The sequence below is a fragment of the Octodon degus genome, unplaced genomic scaffold (genome assembly GCF_000260255.1).
Source record: "Octodon degus isolate 3935 unplaced genomic scaffold, OctDeg1.0 scaffold00041, whole genome shotgun sequence".
NCBI lineage: Eukaryota > Metazoa > Chordata > Mammalia > Rodentia > Octodontidae > Octodon > Octodon degus.
Genome location: NW_004524617.1, coordinates 11,297,426 through 11,321,580, shown reverse-complemented (window position 1 = coordinate 11,321,580; position 24,155 = coordinate 11,297,426). Strand labels below are relative to the sequence as shown.

At 36.4% G+C, this 24,155-nt stretch overlaps 1 pseudogene; it reads left to right on the top strand.

Moving 5' to 3' along the window:
- The first annotated feature begins 13,417 nt into the window (after positions 1–13,417).
- Positions 13,418–14,799, top strand: LOC101568812 (annotated as a pseudogene).
- The last annotated feature ends 9,356 nt before the right edge of the window (positions 14,800–24,155 follow it).

The window sequence follows — 24,155 nt, the reverse complement described above, 5'->3', positions numbered from 1 at the left end:
GTACATTTGAGGAAATGTATAACCTCCAATCTTCATTTTTAATGTGTTAAAAAGCATAACAATCATTCTAGTTTAGAGAATACTAAATGAATTCATGGTTATAGAATGGTTATCACAGTGCCTGGAACTTAGCAAGTATTCTGTGAATACAAGAGTATTATTGTTATTCAAAGTATTCAAAATCAATAAGAAGAGTCATGGAGAATGTTTAAAGAGTCAACGTTCTTGACGACTTAGTTGACTTGGGTTATTTTTGTTGGTTTTCAATATAGACCAAAATCAATTCGTTCATTTGATTGTATGTACTGTACACTTTCCAATTAAATCATTTTCTTTCCTTTTTTTATTAAAGATGAAAAACAATGAAAACAAACAAAAGTTCAAAACAAGATAAAGAAGAGTAACAATATTTAATACATTGGGTATTGTTCTTTTCAAAGTAGGTGCTCAGACTAAAAAATATAGGCATGAAAAATTCACCGAACAATATTAGTGCAAACCCTCATTTTCAATGAACTAAGAGAAGTTAGTAGAATAACTATTGTCATAGATGCTTTTCTTTTGTTGCTATGACAAAACATCTAACTCCCAGAATTAAGGAATGAAAGATTTATTTAGCTCACAGTATGTGGAGGTTTCAGTCCATAAGCAGCTGGATTCAAGGCAGGGTGAATTGGTAGAGGAGCAATAGTTTATGGTGGCAGAAGAGAGCAAGAGCAAAAAGGGAGGAACAAACATTTTTTTCTTTCTTTATATTGTAAGCAGACCACTCTGCCCTAGGGTGGGTCCTTTAAACCCTAGTATGTAGAATTGATGATTCACTCAGTTAAGTTTATAAACTTCTCAACTTGGCAGAATGAATTAACCACTACAACTATCTATCTATCTATCTATCTATCCATCTATCAGCTAATACTTATTTATATTATTAGAATTGATTCAAATACAATAATACTAAACTTAATCTTACTCAGGGAAATCAGTGCAGCATTAATATCTAAAAGCTTGTCATTTCTTTGATATATGAGATATTTCTGTAGATCTGAGGGAATCTAGAAAGAGCAGTAAGAATCCAAGACTTTGGGGCTATATGATTGTCTTCTAAGTGTGGTAGACATTCATCTTTGCATCAAAGATGAATCCTTATGAAAGGTTGGTACCCCTTGTGCTGGCATATCTGTGTTCTTTCTTTCTTTCTTTCTTTCTTTCTTTCTTTCTTTCTTTCTTTCTTTCTTCCTTCCTTCCTTCCTTCCTTCCTTCCTTCTTTCCTTCCATCCTTCCTTTTTCCTTCCTTCCTTCTTTCTTTCTTTCTTTCTTTCCCAACTTCCTACCTACCTTCTGTTTTTCTTGTACTAAGGATTGAACTCCGGACCTTCACAGTGAACTATATCCCTAGCCCCATTTTCTTGTTTTTCTAAATTTTGAGACAGGATCTTGCTAAGTCACAATATTGTCAAGGTTGAACTAAAACTTGTGATCCTCCTGTTTCAGCTTTTCTGGATGTTGGTAAAGTAAATTTATCACTAAATCTCCAGTTTTCACCAAAACATCCCTATATTATTCAGACTGCCAGAAAACATTAGAAAATTTGTTTTCTTTCTATTATGTCCTTTTCGTTCCCCTTCTGTCCTGTTTGAATACATGTCTCTAAAATCTTAGCCAAGGGCATTTCTGTGATAGATTTGGTTTTTGTGAACTTCAATTACTTCTAACCAAGTTCATTAAAAAGTGTCACGAAATAATTTGTTTCTCTCTCACAAGTTTAATTGTTAAAAGAGCTGTGATTTGTTTTCTTGGTATCCATGGGATCCAGAATGAAAATTTTGGCAGCTGAACATACATTTAAGATCTCTGATTTAATCTGGATGCTTTCCAAATTCGCTCTCATTCCTCTGTTGTAAGAATCCATCTTTGTGAAAAAAAATGAGGGGAGCATTCAAAAATCTTTAGAATGATAAATTAAGAGTAATATATTTATAGAAATCATACTACAAACTGTTTTAACTCCAATAAAACATTCTGTTCACTCTTAAATTGTAAAGATGAGGGATGAACGTACATCAAATATGTGATTATTGAGCTAGGTGTGGTGGTGCATGCCTATAATCTCAGCACTAAGGAGGCTGACGCAAGAGAATTGCAGTGAATTTGATGTCAGTCTTGGCTATATAGTGAATTCAAGATCAGTCTGAACTGTCTAGAGAGAGACCTCGTCTCAAAAAAACCTATGATTCTTCCATGTTCCAGGAACCCCCAGACCCAGTCCTAGCCCAGGTCGGGTGAGTGTGTGGGAGAGCTTCCTGCTACCCTGTGCCAGGTGAGACCAGTCCCAGCCCAGGTGCAGCGTGGGCCAGACCCTCTCCCACCCCCTTGGAATGCCCCCCACCACTCCACAGCAATTCCCCCATCCTGCCCAAGAGTAGGAATTTCTGCCACATTCCGGGAAACCCGAGACGCAGTCCTAGCCCAGGTCCAATGAGTGTGTGGGAGAGCTTCCTGCTACCCTGTGCCAGCTGGCCCAAATACTGGTCCCAGCCCAGGCACGGTGTGGGGGAGACCCTCTCCCATCCACTTAAGACGCCCCCCACCACTCCGCAGCACCTCCCCAATCCCGCCCGCCGAGTAGGAATTTCTGCCACATTCCGGGAACACCCAGACCCAGTCCTAGCCCAGACCCAGTGAGTGTGAGGGAGAGCTTCCTCTCCCCCCTACTCCACCTTGCCCCCTCTAGGCACAGGTCAGGCCTGGCATACATGCCTGGGGTGTAAACCTGCAGCTGCAATCACTGCAGAGAGTATAGAGGATAGATCCGCCCAGCTAGTCCAGGAGCAGAACATTTTGCCACAGGGGCACAACAGGTTCACCCTCAAGGGCAGCAGAGGGAAGGAGCTGAGCACAGCAGCCAGACCCAAGCCAGGCACAGCTGGATAAGTCCAAACTTTGTAGAGCTGCACTTGAACTTCAGTACGTGCAAAGGTCATTACTACAACAAAGATCTACAACAAAGGTGAGAAGACAGTGCTACACAAAATGACGAGAAGGAACAAAATGCAGCCTCAGAACCCAAGTCCACCAGTAACAAGTGCAGAGGACGCTAACACAGAAGAAATTGGAAATCACACAGCTGAAAGCAATGAATCAACGGCTTCTGAACTAAAGAAACAGCTGAAGAAAGGTATAGAGGAACTCAGATTGGAAATAAAAAAAAGAAATCCCTGAATTAATAACATCTGCACTAAAGAATCAAATGCAGAAACATATGGAGGAAACCCAGTGCCCACCCAGAACAAGTGCGGAGGACACTAGCTCAGCTCAAATGCATGAATTAATAGCGTCGATAGTAAATAAGCAACAGCAGAAATTTAGAGAGGAACTCAGAGCGCAATTCTTTTCTGAAATAAAAAAGAATTGTCAGAACTCATAACATCTGAAGTAAAGAAGCAACTACAAAAACAAATCTCCCATTTGATTTTACATGAAAGCATTACTAATTTAATTAAAACTTCAAAATATGTGCCTACTGAAATATTCATTATTGCACTCTTGATTGTTTATGAGATTTCAAAGTCTTGTATCCTTATTCTTTCATATGATAATGTTAAGAACAATTAGCAGGATACAATCTTTGCAGAATATTTCTCTTTTAATACAAAGAATGCTACATGTATGCACACATACGTGTGTCTGTGTGATAATTTGATGTCATTGTGATTGAACTTTTCAGTTCTGTTCTTTTTGTAGAACATATGGATCTTTATTGTAAGGGCATGCCCAGTTCCCTCAAGTAAGATATTTTGAGGAAAGAGAAAGAGTTCCCGTGATGTAAAAGAATAGAATGAAACTGTGTACAATAGGTAGTCTATACCGTGGCTGTTGTGGATGTGGATACATTTTAAGGCAGTCTGAAATTTATGGGCCACATTCACTGAATATAAACTTGAAGGGCTAGTGGAATTGTCTAGGCTAATTTCATCATTTTATAGACTGCATTCATAATCATGCTTTCTGGTAAGTGTAGTTTGGTACACTGCAAGGGAAGAAGTCTTCAATAGGCTTTACAAGCTCTTGAAATTTAGCACTTCTTTTGAATTCCATTTTTTTGGATCTTCTAGATAAAAATAGGCAGGTGTGTGTGTGTGTGTGTGTGTGTGTGTGTGTGTGTGTGTAGGCGTGCTTTCATAGCACTTCTACAGCCCTGACTCTTTTATGTTCTAATGTGGAAAATCATGTTGGGAAACTTGGTGAGAAGATGGTTATCAAATTACTGCTGCTGTGTTTGAAGAATGCTGATTGCATTGAGGTTTCTCTCCCCAAAGCTCTTACTATGTGGTTACATTTTCTATGGTTTTGAAGGTTTTGGTGACTCCATTGGGAATATTTGTAGGGAATTTGAATCACATTCAAGATATCACTTCCTTATAGGGGAAAGCATACTAGAATTATTGCTGTAAAACAATACAGTTCAAGAAAACAGCAATAAATGGTTTTATTCAAAGGGATATTCAGTGCTTAAGCAGTACAAATTGGAACAGGTGGAGTATGATATTGCTGTACATTTCTTTACAGTAGAGAAAAGGTAGTCTTGATTGCTTCAACTCCATACTGTCTCCAGAGAGTGGTTTCAATTAAAACTTCCCCCCTAGCTTTAGACTCAAATCTTTCTCTTCTTTATTAAAGTTGGTTTAGGGATGAAACTTTTAAAACCAGAAGGAGTCATATCATTAAGGGTTTAGTTCAGTATATGAAGAAAAGATGAAAATCTAGATCTACTGTGTATGTTTCAAGTGAAAACAATACTTTAATTATACCAGTATTTGTAAGTAAGATAAGCAAATACCCAGAACAATGGGATCTGTGTTAGAATGTCAGAGTGGAAGCTCTGACTCAATTGTTGTTTCTTTAATGGCTGGAGGGGGAATAAATATAAATTATCTTCTAACTTAGATCTCTTAAGTAGTGACCGTCTTTCCTCTTTTAAAGCTGTTCTTTCATTTTCTGTGCCAGAACTTATTTTCACTTAAAAATTTGATTTCAGGATGGCACTAGATATCGAGATATGCCTTGAACTTTTACTTTGGCCTTAACGTGAACCAAATGTAGCTCCCAGCACTGAAAAATTGCTATTCAGCCTGTTCTTTAACAATGGATACCCCTGACATTGTCTTCCAGTTGATTAAAATTTTCATTTATTTAGGAAAACTTTGAAGGGAGTGATTATTTTCTCTCCCTTTTAAATTCATGCAAATATTCAACAAACTATAGGTTGATTTCTCCATTTTTCTCTCCCCAACTCAGTACTAAAAATTGAATGAGGACCTTCGCACTCAGCTATATTTGCAAGCTCCAGTCTCCTTTATTGAATGAGGCACTCACTAAGTTACTAAGTTTGGCAGTTGCCCAGCATAAGTTTCAACTTACAGTCATACTGCTTCAGCCTCTCAGAGTGGTAGAATTATTGGCAGACACCACCATGTTTAGCCTTAATTTTTTGAATTTATTTATTTATATTTTAAGGTAATATTTTTGTACATGGAGATTTACAGATCCCAAGTGTATCATTTGACAAATTTTGATGCATTTAACTGTGCATTTAATGCTCTAATGAAGATAGAGAATATTTTCATTATCCCAGAAAGCTTGTTCATGGAGCTATTTAATTAATCTTCATGCAAAGAAACAGCTACATCTTCTGACTTTTCCACTGTGAGTTAATTCTACTTGTTAAGAATTTTATATAGCTCAGTGGAGTAAAGCACCTTTAAGTAGGTGCAGGGGCGGGGGGTTTGATCCCTGGGACTGCAGTGCCAGCCTCGCCCCGGGGGCGCCCTGAGACAATTGATACTGGGCATGGTGGTGCACTCCTGTAATTCCAGCTCTTGGGAGGCTGTAAACAGGTGGATCACTATGAGTACAATCTAGTAGTGAGACCCTGAATACCTTGTAGACCCTTCCCTGAAACAAAATACAAGAAAAGAATTTTATGTAAAAGAAATTATACACTATGATCTTCTGAATCCAGCTTACTTTATTGATTATAACATCTGTAAGATTCATCAAGCTGCTGTCTAAAACAGTATTCTTTTTTATGAAAAGCATTCTACTCTATGGATATGTCCTAACTTGTTTATCCATTCTCCTGTTGATATTTGGGTTGTTTCTAGTTTGTGGTTATTACACATAAAGCTAAGCTAACATTCCTACATACAAGCTTTCTTTTAGTCAGTCTTCATTTTGTTTTGGTTCATGTTAGTAGGCAGTCTCTAACATAGTCCTCAAAGATGTCCACTTCGTGGTATTTCATTTCCTTAAATATCATCAGCATTGACTGCCTCAGTTCTAAGGAATGCAACATACTACATGTAACGGCACTGCCACTTTGAGATTGAGCACTGTCACTCTGTTTTTCCTCCCTAACTTTAGGAAATACAAGATTTCATGTCATGAGACAGCCCTGGGGAGAGTCCCACATGAGTGACTCTGAAAGGTGGTCTTCTAGGCTTTTCCTATAGCTAAGGAGATAAGAAGTGGCTTTTTTGCCCATATAAGTGCGAAGATGACAGCACTTCTGATTTATTTCTTGATTGTAGTGACATAGGAGACTCTAAACTCAAATCAAGTAGCTAAATTGCTTTTGGATTTTTGACGCCAAAAAGAGGTGAGATAATAAATGTTTTTTCTTCTGTCTACTGAGTTTTGCAGTACTTTCTTACATAGTAAAGGTAGCTAGTATAGTTCACTTCAAGAACTACAGTGTGGATTAAATTGCTTCTTTATTAATCTTTTACTAAAATTCAGTAACAGCTTTGTGTTTTTCAGTTCTATAGTTGGTAATAAAAATTAGTATCATCTTCTATCAAGATAATCTCATATAGTTTCTTCATGAATTTTTTGGAAGTTAGCTAAAGAACTTACTTTTCCTCAAAAGAAAGTTTTATTTCTTATTATATACAAAACAAAACCTTATAAAATATTGTTAGTAAAAAATAAAATAAAATATTGTTAGTTAGAAAGGGGTGAAGAAAGAAATGAAAATCATTTTTATACATCTCAACATACTCACTGTTAAAATTATGCTGTCAGTTTTCCTATATTTTTCGAATGAAAGCACACCTACACATAGTCATGGACATATTTGAAAGAGTAAAGTCATAAAACATGCTCTTTGAAATTTTTATTTCTCATCACACTACACTCTAATATAATTTCATTGCCAATATTCTTGGCCTCTATCAATTAGATTCTCCCCTTTTCCACTGTTTTTAAACAATTGTAGACAGTTACTGATAATCATCCCTGTCCATTCATCTTTTGCACTTACTATTTCCTTAGCATACTTTATCAAGCGTATATTTCTAGAAGAGTGTTTTAGTCAGCTTCCTATTTCTGGAACAAAATACTTAAAGCCCAAAGCTTAAAGAAGAAGTTTCTTTTGGCTCACAATTTCAGAGGTTTAGGTCAATGAGCTTTCGATTGCAAGGCAGCAACTTCATGACTGCTCAACGCATGGGATCCAGGAAGAGAGCAGGGAAAGAGTAGGTGGGAAGATACACTTTTCAAAGACCCACTACCAGTCACCTACTTCCATTGAACAGGTCCCGCTTCCCACATTCAGCAATGGTTATTAGCCAGGTCTTCAATGAATCCACTGCAGTCACCTAGCCACCATGCTCTTCATCCCATCAAGCTGGCAATTAAAATTAAATGACACAAAGGATATGAAAATTCAAAGACTTTGGATAAATGCTACAAAATTACTATTTAGCAAGATGAGACTCACACAGAGAGTGAGAATATTTCCCCCAAAAAACCAGCTGTTAACACTGAACATTATTAAGTTCATTAGTATTTAGCAGAATGGCAAACAAACTTATTTAAATTGTGTTCATTTAATTGAAAGTGAAACCAGTTGTTTTTATTTTAAATAGTACTGGGATTGAACCCAGGGCTTCTCATATCTAAGCATGTATCCTAACACTTTACTACACAACCAACTCTTGAACATATTTTTATGTTTTCCTTGGCTGTGTACTTTATGAATTGTTTAAATCTTTCATTAGTTTTAATTTTTATACTGAGAGTATATTTTTCTCAGTGATTTATAATTTTTATTCTTCTGTATATATACATAAATGCATTTACTTACATTTGTTTTCAAATTGTCATATATTTATTTCTTCTTTTTTCGTTTTTCATTTATGCATTTGGTGCAGGGGCTCATTATGCAGCATGGACTCATAGTGATACTCCTCTGTTCGGCCTCCGCAGCACTGAGATTGCAGGCATGCGCCACCACAAGTGGACTCATTCACTGACTCAGCATACCACAGCAGCAGGACCGGTGCAGCATTCAGGGCCAGGGACTGAATCCTGGTCCCTGCGCTTGCCAAAGCAGGTGCTTAGTCTGCTGTGCTATCTCCCCGGACCTAAGTTAGACATTTAAATGCCTTTTTTCTTTACATTTCTCTTTGGAGACACTTCAGTAAATTTCATTTTTATGCCTAGCATATAGGTAAATTTCAACTGTTAAAAATTTAGTTCTTAGCAACCTACATTTATACATATTTACTATCTCATAGTGTGCTTGTAATGAAATTCATGCTTTCGTAAATGACCAGATGAACACATATTTCAAGTATTAAATGATTAGCTTTCTAGACAGCATTTTTGCATCATCTTTTCTATTATTTTAATATTCTTTTTTTTTTGTATTTTAGGACAGGATTTAAAGGGTCTCACTGCGTAGATCAGACTCGTAGTGATCCACCTCTTTACAGCCTCCCAAGTGCTGGGAATAGATCCTTGTGCCACCACGCCTAATCTGAATTGCCATCGGCACAGCAGGCTGGGGAAGTGAACCCCCAGTCCCTGCATCTGAATATTATTCTTTATAATTTTGTCACTATTTTAAGTTGAAAAGAAAAAAATATATTTTTTAAAAGTTCTAATCCCATTGAAAAGATGTGTTGATCTCAGAAACTTAGTATAGTTGAGACAACAAAAATAATGTGTGAAAAAATAGTGGGTGTTTAGGTCCAACTTTCTGATTATATACTTAAAAACCTCCTGTATTTGTTTAGAAAATATTCAACTAAAATTATATAATAAATTCTTTATTATAATATGTGAGAAAATCATGTCCAAGTTACAAAGTAAAATCATTGTTTGTATAATATTTTTAGTTTTCTGCTGTTAAATACACAGTAGCCTACACATTAGTAGGCTATGGTTTTAAATTAGGCTCTTGTTTTAGGCCCTAACAGAGAAGACTAAAAGATGAAAGTCAGGAAAACAAAACAAAGGTGTTATCTGACTTTTTAAGAAAGAGACAGACAGAGAGACAGACAATGGGAGAAGTAGTTAAAGTTTTCACATTGTCCATCTTCAATTACCATTTCAATATTACCTCTGATTTAATCCTCACAGGAAACCAATTAATCTGAAATAAATCAATGTTAAATGGTCACTTATTTTTATGTTGTTCATTCTCCTTGTCTTCAACATACAAGGAAAGTAACTTTGAAGTTACCAATCTGTTTTTTGGGCTGCTTTTTTCTTCAGCTTTTCTCTGACTATGAAACCGATCATTCTCTGCTCAGCTTATTGGAACACTTATTCTATTATATGAAATGCAGTATTTCCCAAATCTACAATAGTGAATAAATGCAATTAAAATCTTTGAACTAAAATAACAATAGTCAATTTATCCTTTGACACTTTTAGAACATTCTTTAAAGACAGATGCAAATTGACACGCTAACTGCAATTGACATGTTCCTATTCTCATTTTACTTGACCTTGTGAAATTAAACAATTCTTAAATTCTCCTTTCTATCAGTTTTTCTTCTTAACATCTTTGTCACTGCTTTTTGTTTTTGCACCACTAAATGTTGAGGTTCTTTAATGCTTAAATCGAAGCCATTTCTTATTGTCACTCTGTGCTCTCTTCCTTTATGATACATTTTAGGCTCATCGCACAGTGCACACTTGTGGCAGGTTTGTTATTAGGCTGGGTGTGAGAGACACAGGAAGGGTTTATTAGGCAGAGATATTTAAGACTGAAGTGTAGGTGTTCAGAGAAATAAGACACTTTACAGTTTCAAACCTGTGATATTCATGTATTTTTCACAGTAGAAGCCTGGAATTTAATAATCAATAGTCTTAAGCTTGATTTTTTCGTGGGGGCAAGTCCCGCCCACAATAGGACTGTAGACCATTCATAGGGGAAATCATAATTTATAGGTGAAAGGTGATCTATTCACAGGTGAAAGATGACCATTGCAAGTAAAAAGGGAATGGCTGAATACATTCGCAAGTGAAAGGGAGTTGCCCAGCATTACAGTGTTCTGACAGAAGAAGAAAATACTTTAAAATGGGTCTGTATCCTGAAGCTGTAGTTTTCATTTTTAAAATTATGATTTTTCTTGCCTCCTTTTGATCTAGATTTTATTTCTTCTATGCCACTTCAGGGTTTAGAATGTTGGTATTTTTGTACATAATGTCAGCATTATACGTGAATTATCAGGCAAGGTCTTTTTTCAAAGTGGAAGGAAAAGTGGCATTCAGAGCTTTGAGGAGGATGGAAAAGATTTATAAAAGCTTTTCTACATATAGGAATGTAAGAGGAGCATCAGAAGATTTCTGCTGAGTGTGGAATTTCCCACTGAGTTTGCTATTGTGAGTGTTTTGGAGTGTACTTTGTTCCATAGTGTGACCTTCAGGAGAACCTATCTGACCTGGTACAGATTTAGAGGGAACAAATAATTGGTTTCATCCACAATGGGGATTTATATAGATGGGTATTGATAGTCTAAGACTCAAAGTTTCCTGGACACCCTACCCTCAAACTTTTTTCCCCTTGGCCCCATGCAGAGACAATCCCAAACCACAACCACAACTCTGCCCTGTTTTGTACCCTGGTCTCAGCTCACTTCCCCTTGGCCCCATGCAGAGCCAGCCAAACCACAGAAACTCTACTTTGTTAACATCAAAACTCCCCCACAGACCAGGTAGCTCTGCCAAGACAGCCCGCAGGTCCTGAGTTTGATCCCCAGTACCGGGGAAAAAACAAAGAAAACAAAAAGAATTACCAAAAGACAGGTCATACATTTAGAGTATTTGCCTAAAGATTTTGAAAGGTTGATCTGGGACCCATGGAGGCTAAGGAGGAAGATGAGAAACTCAAACAGGTTAATGGATTAGAGACAAGTATGAAGCTCAATTCCTTTGTGTTCCCAATGAATCCAAGGTGTAATAAATGAAAATTATTTGATTTTTCCACCAAAGTTTAGAAATGTGTTAATTTTTGTTTAGTTATATTTCTAAAGCCTCATTCAATCACTGCGGCAGCTTCTAGATTTTGTGATTAATTCATGATTCAATACTGGGTTTATGGGTGTGAGTGCTACACCTTCTCTAGGGTGGGTAATCTGCATACAATATAAGGAAAGGAGAGAGGCTTGCTAGCTGCCACAACTGCTGTTCCTCCCTTTTGTTCTTTGCTTTTTTCCATTGCCGTGAACTGTGGACTTCTGCCATGTGCTGCTGTGCCTTGTAGTGAGAATAGTATGGACTGAAACTTCCACTAACTGTGAGGTAAATAGACTTCATCAATTTTATGTGTCAAGTATTTTGTCCTAGCAATGAGAGAAAAGTAACTGAGACAGAACATTTCCTACTATTTATCTCAAATTAAAATTAATTGTGTGAATTTCTTTTCTTCTTTCTTTCTTTCTTCTTTCTTTTTTCTTTTCTTTCTTTTCTTTTCTGGTACCACGGATTAAACTCAGGACCCTGCACTTGCAAGGCCGGGGCTTATTCTACTGAGCTATCTCCCCAGTCCCTATTGATTTCTTATCAATATACTGTAATTTAGTTTCTTATCTGTGGATTGTGTTACAGGAAGTGATAATTCAATTCAGTGCTTCATCTAGTTCTCAGTGTGAAACTGGGCAAATGTCTGAAAGGGTATGCATAGAAATGCCTTTTCTCACTGTTTTTCTTGCCTTTTCTGGTACTAGAAAAAACAAAGTGGAACAGTAAAGTGCAATACTGAGACAGGAGACTAGGGCATGACAAACCACTGAGCAAGTGGGCATAATCTGTCAATCATGAAGATTTAGGATATATATGCCAAGCCCTGCACCTGGAACCAATCATAGAATGCTATCTTTAATTCTTCTGGCCCAAGATTAAGCAGGTTTTTGATTGGATAGAATAGAAATGGCATCAACCTGAAAGATGAGGGAGAGAGAAGACGGTAGCCATTAATCTCATTGTCGCTGTGATTAGTCTCTTTCAGTACCCAATCATACCTTACAGAGTATATAGTTTTTCTGCTTCCAATTGGTATGCACTCACTCTACAGAACATATTTCTTTTTCTACCTTTAATAAATGTAAAACCTCACTACTGTTTGCACTTGTCTTTATCAATTCTTTATTCAGGACAACAAGAACTTAGAAAGAATCCTTAGAAGAAGTGTACAAAATGCCAGAGCCCTCGTAATAGTGTCCAATAGCAAATGAATAACAAATTCAAAGAAAGATAATTTGAAGAGCATTTCCTTAGAAGGGAGCCATTTATAAAATCTTATTTGGGTGTAGTGGAACCTGAGGAAAGCTGTAGTGATATAAAGCTAGAAACAGTTTTTACATCCCTAAGTATTAAAGGATGAGTAGAAGATATGATTCTGTCTATAACAGGAGATAGTTCTGTAAATCTGGTAAAGCTGTGGCAGGTATAGTGACACATACCTGTAATTTCAACTCTTGGGAGTCTGAGGCATGAAGTTTGCCATAAGTTTGAGGCCAGGCTGGATTAATAGTGAGTTCAAGATCAGCCTGGACTGTAGAGTGAGAGCTTGTTTTTTTTTTTTTAAAAAAAAACCTTACAAAACAATTCTGGAAAGCCTGAGAATTGCTGTAAACTTTGGTCAATGAATATGATGTCCAGGCCCACTGATCTTGGAGTTTTAAAATATAACTACTCTGATATTTCTCTTTTCCTTTGTTGAAATTTTTCAGCATTCCAATGGCTAAACTCAATTGGAAGAGACTTCTGTTGATATATCAAAGTAGCTCTTAGAGGTATATGGCAGGGTGGAAAAAAGCAGAACAGAATATAGAACTGGAGGGTCAAATGTGTAATATCTGGCACATAGAGGAAAAGAATGAATATTTTCATTTCTTGTCTAATTCAGATCCTGTTTTCATCACTTGTTATGTTTATCATGAAGACCTAACTATATCATCTTGCATATGGTAGTCTCTTCAATATCTAGATTCTTCAGTCATACATTTAAACCTTGCCAATTCTGTGGAGAGGACTGTTGGTACTGGTGAAGTCAAAGTTAAGACTGGAGACACATTGCAGTCTTCAATCAAGTTGAGAGTATAAAAATGCAGAGAAATAAACCTTTAACTTGGAGAAGCAGAACCAGACTCCAAGGAAGCATCATCAGCATCATCACCAGCAGCATCAGAAGTAGCAATGGCAGTAGTAGCAGCAGCTGCCACCACCAATACCTGCAAATGGACAACAAGCCAGTAGCCAAAATGAAGGTTTGACTATTGACCTGAAGAATTTTAGGAAATAACGAGAGAAGATACTTACCCAATGTAGCTGCTTCTTTGTGGGCAATCTTCCCCCTGATATCATTGAAGAGGAAATGAGGAAACTATTTGAGAAATATGAGAAAGCAGGATAAGTTTTCATCCATAAGGATAAAGACTTTGGCTTTATCTGCTTGGAAACATGAATCCTTTCAGAGATTGCCAAAGTGGAGCTGGATAACATGCATCTCCGTGGAAAACAAATGCACATGTGCTTTGCCTGCCATAGTGCATCCCTTACAGTCCAAAATATTCCTCAGTATGTATCCAATGAACTACTTGAAGAAGGGTTGGCTGGGTGGAAAGGGCTGTAGTCATTGTGGATGATCCAGTAAGACCCTCAGGAAAAGGCATTGTTGAGTTCTCAGGGAAGCCAGATGCCCAGAAAGCTCTGGACAGATGCAGTGAAGAGTCTTTTCTACTAACCATATTTCCTTGGCCTGTGACTGTGGACCCTTGGACCAGTTAGATAACAAAGAATGACTTCCAGAAAATCTTGTTATAAAGAACCAGCAATTTCACAAGGAACAAGAGCAGCCACCTCGATTTGCACAGCCTGGTTCATTTGAATATGAATATGCCACGTGCTGGAAGGCATTTATTGAGATGGAGAAGCAGCAGCAGGATCAAGCGTAGAGCAGCGAGGAAGCCCTTGAGAAGCTGGAGATGGAGATGGAGGCTGCTCATCATGAGTACCAGGTTATGCTGTTGAGGCAGTATTTGATGAGAAGCCAAGAAGAACTTTGGAGAATGGAAGAGTTGCATAACCAAGAGGTCCAAAAACTAAAGCAACTGGAGCTCAGGCAGGAAGAGGACCATAGGGCCATGAGGAAGAAATGTGGCAGCAACAAGAAGAGATGATGTGGTGACAGCAGGAAGGATTCAAGGGAACCTTCCCTGATGCATGAGAACAAGAGATATGGATAGGCCAGATGGCTATGAGAGGTACTATTGGCATAAACAAGAGAGGTGCATGCCCCCTGCCCCAGTGCCAGCTGGTACCCAGGCTTCTCCAGAACCTGCCACTATGGGACCTGATGGAACCTTGGGATTGACACCACCAATCAGTGAACACCTTGGCCAAGCTGCTGTGATGGAAGGAATTGGGGCAACAGGTGGAACACCCTCTGCTTTCAACTGTGCAGCTCCTGGAGCTGAATTTGCTTCAAACAGATGTTGCCAATACTAATAAAGTTAGTGTCTAGTTTCCTGAAACCCTAAAAAATGTTTTAGTGATTCCTCCCAATAGTTACATCTTCACTGCCTGTAATACTCTAAGGGAGTATGCTGGGGGCAGAAGGCAATAGAGGGGTGATATTTAACAAATTCTATGCGGTTTGTTTAATCAGTTCTGTGTGACACATTCCTGAAATTTCAAACTTAATGAACTGTTCAAGGCTGGGGGGAACCATGACAGGATGATTCCTTAGAGTCTTATTGATCTTGAGCATCCCAGGCTTTTTGTTCATCGTGTTTTATTTGTTTTCTACACCCCTCATGACCAGAGACACTGCCACATACACCACGAAAACCAAACATCTCCCAGAGACCTCAGCACCATTGCTCCATGTGCTCCCAGGTGAGAATTCAGGCAAATGCCCACAGAGGCCACAGACAGCACTTGTACAGTTCTGCTGTATTCCATATATTACTCTTTCACGTACTAAAGACATTTTCTCTTACAGATTTTCATCTTAGTATATCTTTAAAAAATATCTTGTGTTAACTTGCTTCCATCTTTCCCTTGGGTGAGAACATCCCAGAAATGACATTTTTTTTTGTTTATGATATTGCTGTTCACAGATTTTCTTGATGGCCTAGTACAATCTTGGGAATGTGGTTGCTGCATGCTGAAGGTCTGACAGTAGGTCTTAGCCTTGCTTATCTTAGGTAGTTATGCTGTGCATTTTTATTGATGTACCATGTTTGATTTATCCCTGATACTTAAATTGGGAGCTTTTCTGAGAAATGGAGTAGTAATACAGCATCAACTTATTAAAGTACATTTTATTGTTGTGGGACTGTCCCACTACAAGTTTGCATATGGTTAGATTTCTGGACTTTTGTGTAAACATAAGAATCATATAATTCTTTATGCCTATTTTAAAATATATTTTAATTTTTTAAATGTTTTTTCATCTTATTCTGTAGGGACTTAAAGTTCAACATATCAATACTTGATGAAAAATACCTGTTCCATGTTATGCTTAAGATGTTTGATATTCAGACAGTGAGGTTAAGCTTAACAGCCTAGATTGTATGGTAAAAACAATAAACTTGTCTTCTGGAGGGTTAACAACCTAAGTTTGCAGAGAAAAATTAGAGAAAAGGGAGGGCTGCAAGTGAAGCCAACATTTTGGCCCTAGCCTTCCAAGGTCAATTAAGACTCAGGACATAAGAGAACTTGTACTGTAACATCATGTAACTTGGTAGTGTCCCAAATTTTCTGATCAAGGACATTATGGGACCAAAGAGGAAAGTGATTGATGATGTAGTGTGTGCCTAAGGAGAGTCACATGAGAGAAAACATTCTCTCAGGCTTTCACAGAGAGCACATTGGCCAAGCAATGGCCATGACTCATCCACATGGCTGACACTGACAAAGGATCTACAATCTGAGGTACAGGATCTCAGGATAAATCCTGAGCAGATTTCACTGACCTTATCAGATCCAAAAGCTGAAACTCTTGTTGCATAGGTCTTGTATTACCTTGGTCTTAACCATCCAGCAGAAAAGTATAAAAACGAAGTGCAAGAAGTAAAGCCATGGTGTTATGTTTAGCTGTAGGGCACTCAGGTCAACAATTTCAGACACTGCCAGTCAAGCAGAAGACCCAACACTATTATGGATTACTGGACTCTTTTAGAATATTTTGCTTAGTTAACACATATAATATTCAAATGATGGAACCAAACAAAAAAGGGGATACAGATGAATGTCCATTTTGCATCTGTGTATTCAAAATGTTTAGGATAGATATATAGCTACATTCTCTTAATATATAGAGGAATTTGTTGTAATAGTGTTTGTAAGTAGGATACCATGTCTGCATCTTGTACAGCAAAGAACCACTAGGAAGAGAGTATGCAATGGGTTAATTATTGAAACTGTCCTACCAATTTGATTTGAAACTGTCTCATTGCTATTTGTCTCTCAATAAAATTATGAAAGAAAAGTACATTTTAAGCCTAAAAAAATAAAGCTTGCCATGTACATGATAGGACTGGATATATAAAATAGAAAAGACATGGTTTCCACCTTTCAAATACAATATATACTGGCAGAAATAAATATGTGAAATATATAGGCTACATCACTATTATATTTTTTGGTTTTTTTGTTAATCATTATTTGATGTATAAAATCTTACAGTAAATTGAATGGAATGAGGCCTGGGAAATGGCTCAGTGGAATAAGCACTTCCCTGGCAAGCACAAGGGTGTGAGTTCAATCCTCGGTTCCGCAAAAAATAAAAAAAAAATTAAATTGAGTGGAAGACAAATTTTTACTGTATATGTTTATATGTGCTGTGTGTTTGTGTATGTGTGTGTGTGTTTGTGTGTGTGTGTGTGTGTGTGTTTGTATGAAGACTGCTTGAGAGGTGAGAATGTGATTTGAATTAATCATCTTATAACCATTGGAATAATTTACTTAAAATATCATTTGATTATGTTTTCTTTTTGAGCACCTCCTATAGGGATTTCCAAAAGGAATTCCTGCTCTTCCATGATCTCTGTCATTTGAGACCATCTAGGCTTTTCAATTACATTTCCCAGAACTCTCCTTTTGAAAATTAGCATGTTTCCTCATTCCCCTTGGCAGCTTTCAATGATTTCTATAATGATTCTCTAATACTAGTGCCAACTTTCCCTTCTCAATAATGTGTAACTATGTACCTTTAGCTTTCTACTTGCTGATTATTCCAAATGAATATTTTTCTGCTTAAATCCTACCTTTTCTGATAAGACTGTGTTTTGTACCAGAAAGAATCAGATTTTTTGGACTCATTTTTGCCAGACAGGTACTGTGCTGCTGAGCTACATCCCTGACCCTATACAATAAGTCTTTCAAGATATTGTAACTCTTGGACAACCCTTCCTTTGTTCAATTTTGCTTGTCCTTATGAAATACTTCCATAGTGATCATAATTGTTTTTCAGCTGACACTGGATAAATTTGCTTTCACAAGTATATTATGGACATATCTATTGATCTATTTCCTATAGCACTGAGAAAACACTTAATTTAGTAAGTACATGACTGACAGTACTGTGTGAAAGTACTAGGCCAAATTTACCATTCTTACTGGAGAAATCACTCAAAAGAGATGCCCTATGAATCGAGGGTCTTCATTTTTCTTGAAAGAGAAAGCACCATATTATTTGGATGATTAATAATTTATTTTATTAATGTGATAGAGGTAATTATATCTGGACAGATGTTTAAGTATGACTTTTAGCTATAGTTTATATAAACTGCTCACTTCTATTTTGGATGTAATATATTACCAGTATGGTTCATTATCAACACAAATTCTAATTAGCCTGTACTTTCTTTTGCTACGGCTATTGGGTTCTGTATGAAATCCTTTCAAATTTCCTTCCTGTTACTGTATCCTTTTTTTTTTCAGAACCAGGGATTGAACTCAGGCCCTTACCCTTGCCAGATAATGTTACTATATCCTAAATCTACATGTATGAGGCCTACCATATAAATATCTGTTAGAAGTTACCAACTACTTCCTCTTCTCAAGCCTGGTTTGCTTTCTTCTGATTTCCTACTAGAGACTTTAGCTCCATGCTCCAGTTACTACACTCTTACACGCAGTCTTTTTAGGTCTTATGATTCATCATTCTTTTATTAATTTTTGACAAAAATAGACAGAACTAAAAGGCCAATAGCAGGCAATTATTGCAATATGTGTGGCATTTGGATTTAATATGTATTAAAATAAAATGTTTATTAAGCACTAAGGTAGAAAATCAAATGATGGAATAATGTGTACAGTACCTCCTCAACTTTATAAAATATATATATCTTATAAAAATATAAAAATAATACTTGCCAAAATGCAACTAATGAGTACAAAATGTTCTGGGCAGATGGTTAAGCTTTATAGAAATTATTTCTGATTCTCTGCTCTTTGGCTCCATGGTAGGGTTATGTTTTCCTTATTCTTTTTAGAGTGTGGCCATATAACTTAGCTTTTCCTATGAAATGTGACAATTCCAACTGTACTTCAAGAGGGAAAGCAATGTTTATTTTCCCCTTCCTAGTACTGTGATGCTTGTAGAAGCACTTGCTCAAATAATGATTCATTAGGCAGGTTTCTGAGTGACCACCAACAGAAACACCATGCAGACCTAAGGCAGGCAAGTAACCTGAATGAAATATCTTTTGTTATACTAAACTACAGAGATTTTGGAGGTTAATTGTTAAGAGAGCATAATATAGCCTATTTTGAATAATTGAATATTCATTTTATAAGTTTTGGAGGATAAGCAAGAAAGGGAAAAAGAAAACCACTTGTGATGCCATGCTGTGGATTTTTAATGCCTTTTTCATGCAGCTGATTTTTGCATAAGTTATGCTAACCTACTTGATTTTTTAATACTGGAAATAACTCTGATTTTCATAAATGATAATGAAAGCAGACTAAATCATATGGAAAATCCTCTTTATTTTATTGATATTCAGTGTTGACTTTATGTTAAATCAGAGAGTAGGTGGTTTTGTACACGCCGTCTCTTTTTGTTGTGTTCATCTACTCTTTCCTTTACTGCCATTGTATTTATCTATTTAAAACTAGCTCTAAGAAAGCTATCCTGTCCTTTTTAGAAGGGGTAAATATACTTTATAAACTAACTAAAAACTCTTCATGTTTTTTATTTTTTAATTAATTTTACTGACAAACAAATAGCAATGAGACGGTTTCAACACTGAGAAGTAGGACAGTTCCCATAACTAATACAGCGAATACTGTTGTCTTCATAGAGGTTATTCATAGTACAAGATGCAGATACGATATCCTGTCCAAACACTATTAGGACGAAGTCTTTCTTCTCATTGAATTAAGAGAAAGTATCTGTATATCTATCCTAACTATTTTGCATATACAGATAAAAAAATGGTCCTTCATTTGTGTCTTCCTCCCTTTTTTTTTTTAGTTTTGTCAGAGATGGGTATTCCATTGCCATTTATATATTGTAGGTGTTTGAATTTAGCAAAATAATTCAATATAGTCCAGTAGTCCATAATAGTAGTGGGATATCCGTAGGACTGGTGATGTCAGAAGTTGTTGACTCGAGCCCTTTACAGCTTAGCATATTAATATGGCTTTACTTTTCATACCTTGTGCTTATACTTTTCTTATGGATGGTTAAGACCAAAATAAAGCAAGACCTATATAACAAGAAATGTAACTTCTGTTTCTGGCAAGGTCAGTCAAATCCCCTCAACATTTACCCTGAAACTCTATACCTCAGTTTGTAGATCTTTTGCCAGTGTCAGCCATGTGGATGAGTCACAGCCATTGCTTGACCAATTTGCTCTCTGTGAAAGCCTGAGAGAATGTTTTCTCTCCAGATGACTCTCCTTAGGCACATTCTACAACATCCATCACTTTCCTCTGTGGCCCCATAATTTCCTTGATTAGAAAATTTGGGACATCACTGAGTTATAGGATGTTACAGTGCAGGTGCTTATTCATTTCTGTTTTTCTTAGACTAATGTTCAATTCCTAAAATATTTTGTAATGAAATAAAAGTTTCAAATTGTTCTTATGTTGTCCTTATGTGCTGTGTACTTATGGTGCATCAATATAGAGAATGATGAGGGCTGGCCAGATAGCTCAGCAGACTAAAGAACCTGCTTAGGCAGAGTACAGTGGCCTGGGTTCAATACCTGGCATGCTGTGCTGGCCCCACCGCTGAGGTTGAGACAGGGACTAAGACTGGGCGTGCTGGTGCGAGGCTATAATCCCAGCACTTAAAAGGCTGAAAACAGGAGGATCACTAGGAGTCTGATCTTCACAGTGAGACTCTGTAGACCCTGTCCTAAATACAGAAAAAAAGAATGATAAACTTTATAGCACTTTGAAATAAACTGTTGTGAATATTAGCTGAACAGTGAACTCTAGAAGTTCAGCAGGAGCTTATTTCGAGATACATATAGGAGGCAAATAGTTTACAGGAGCCGTTTTGTATCATAAACAATTTCTCTGAATGAATACTGAGAAGATTTAGTTTTTATTACACCAATATTTTCTTTCATTTTGTTTTTCTCTAACTTCCTCTTTAACCTATCTCTACTCACAGAGCATTACACATAAGCTTATACATCCTTAAGACTAATGTAAGTTATAAAAGTATGGCATGATATTTTACAGAATTTGCAAAACACATATTATGCAAATTTTCTGTAGCATCTCAAACATTAGAAGAATGGAGACCAGTACCTTTCTTTATAAATTCATTTTCTACTGTCCAAGCAAAGATTTATATGACCTTACAGCTTACAATTAGGCTTGCAAAAGAACTAGGTTTGACAGTCAACTACTACTATAAGAAAGGAAAGAGCAATTCTAAAATTCAAAAAATGGGCTATTAGGCTGAGGCATGCAAAGAAGAGATGGCTTTGACTTTGCCATCTTAAATTATAGAATGACACTTTTTGAGGCATAAATTTAAAAGTCTAGATAAAATCATAAGGTGAAGTTACTAAGCAGAAATTGGGCTTTCATGCAAATGGCTTTGGTAATTAAAGTGGTACTAAATGTGCAATATTTCTTCCAAGTAGAATTGTTTCTAAATTTGTGGGTATAATGTTCACACTGTAGTCTACGAGGCAACATCTGTTTTTAAGAGAATGCTGTCAATGTTGATAAGTTACTTTTAAAAGTAAATATGTTTGCTGAGCTCATGTTGTTTGGAAAGATGTAAAGAATGAGGTCTTTAATGCAGTTTTTCCTTTGAAAAAAGGGGAAAGATCCTATCAGTTGCAAGCAAAGGCAGAATTCTAAAATCTCACAAACTGGTGAAATCCTAGGAGGAGCTCATGTAAATGAGGAAGGGAAGAAAGCACAAAGCAGATTGGAATTTTGAATCCCTAATCTGTAAGTAACCATTTTAAACTCTGAAATGTACTGATTGCATTCTTTTAGCCCTTTTTTTGGAATTACTCAGTGTAGGACCAAGAAATACTTTTTAAAAATCAACATTTTTATTAAAATAGATCAAATAAATTGTGGACTACTTATGTTAAGGAAATCTTTTATTTCTCATTAATGGAAGTTAAGATACAACCATATATACCTTTTATTATTTTAGGGAAAGAGTAAAATTCCTCAAACAGTATTTAAGCACTGTATAACAGCTAGGAAAGCATTATCTAAACACTATATCGAACTGGTTATTCTTATTTATTTATTTTTTATTTCATTATTTATATTAATTAATTATTAATTTTATATTTTTTAGGTAAGGGTCTACAGGATGTTAACAATCTCACTACTAGATCAGACTCATAGTGATCTGCTTGTTTACAGCCTCCCAAGAGCTGGGATTACAGACTCACACCACCATGCCCAGTCTCAATTGCTGTCTCAGTGTGCCCCGGGGACAGGGCCTGCACAGCAGGCCCAGGGATGGAACCCCTGGCCCCTGTGCCTGCTTGTAGGTGTTTTAATCTGCTGAGTTATTTGTCTTGCCACATTTATTTATTTTTAAATTTTATTTTATTTTATTTTAAAGAGTCAAAACACTGACCTGAAGACTCAGGACATAGGAGAACTTGTACAGTGTAGTCATGTAACTCAGTAGTGTCCCAAATTTTCTGATCAAGGAGATTTTGGGGTCAAAAAGGAAAGTGATCGATGATGTAGAGTGTACCTAGGGAGAGTCACATGGAGAGAAAACATTCTCTCAGGCTTTCACAGAGAGCACATCGATCAAGCAATGGCTGTGATTCATCCACATGGCTGACACTGACAAAGGATGTACAAAGTGCGGTACAGGAATACAGGATAAATCCTGAGGGGATTTGACTGACCTTATCAGAAACAAAAATTACCCTTCTTGTTATATAGGTCTTGCTTTATCTTGGTCTTAAGCATCCAGCAGAAAAGTATAAAAATGAGGTATATAAGGTAAAGCCATATTAATATGCTGAAATGTGAAAGTCTCAAGTCAACAACTTCTGTGGATAATCCATTACTATTGTGGACTACTAGACTGTGTTGGATTGTTTTGCTGAATTTACACACCTATAGTATTTAGATACCAATGGAATACCCATCTCTGACAGGACTAAACAAAAAAAGGGGATACAAAGGATGGACCATTTTGTGTCTGTATATGCAGAGTAGTAAGGATAGATACACAGCTATTTTCACTTAATTCAATGAGAAGAAAGATTTGTACTAATAGTGTTTGGAAAGAATATTCTGTCTGCAGCCTGTACTATAGATAACCACAAAGAAGATAACAATGTACAATGTATTAATTATTGAAACTGTCCTATTAATCAGTTCTGAAACTGTCACATTGCTATTTGCTTCTCAATAAAAAAAAGTATAGAAAAAAAGAGTAAAAACAAAAGCAAGGGCCAGGGAAGTGGCTCAGTGGAATAAACGCTTCCCTGGCAAGCCCAAGGGCCTGAGTTCAATCCCTGGTTCCTTAAAAAAAAGAAAAAGAGAAAAGAAAAGCAAATAGTAAAAACCAAAAAGACAAAAACAATAACACTACAATACAGAATTTCAAAACAAGAATAGCAAATTAACAATGGTTGTTATATTTCAAATTTTATCATCACGTCTGTTGCTCATATTAACAGATGTAGGTATGCACGATTGGACAAATACTTGAACATTAATGCCCTCAATAATGTGTAATTTTCTATCTTTAATAGATTATTTTTTGTTCCTTTTCAAAGACATGCTATTTATGATGGGTCTGTTGTTAGTGACACATTAATCAAAGCTGATATTTATGCTACCTTAGATATTGCTTAGCTACCAGAGTAAAACAATGCATATAGTATTGCCTCTGGTGGACTTAAGAAAAAAAGAAACACAAAAAAGTAGGAGAAGGTAAGGATTTATGAGAAAATGTGAGAAGTTTTTTTTCTCTTTTTAGAGTAATATCTATTCTACGTTTCACTAAATCTTCATTATTGTTTAATCTCATTCAAGAACTCAACATCAGGACCCACAATTGCAGTTAACTGTGTTATGATTTTATTTTTTATTTTACTTTACTTTTCACTTCTTTAACATAACTTTTATTTTTTTAAAAATATTTTTTCCATAATTTTATTGAGAAATAAATAGCAATGAGACAGTTTCAAAAAAAATTGGTAAGACAGTTTCAAAAATTAACATATTGCATACATCCTTCTTTATGGTTAATTGCTGTACAAGATGTGGCTTGATATCCTATTTACAAACACCATTAGAACAAATCCCTCTATTAATCAAGAGAATGTAACTATATATCTATCCTAACCACTTTGAATACACAGATAAAAAATGGACATTCATCTGTATCC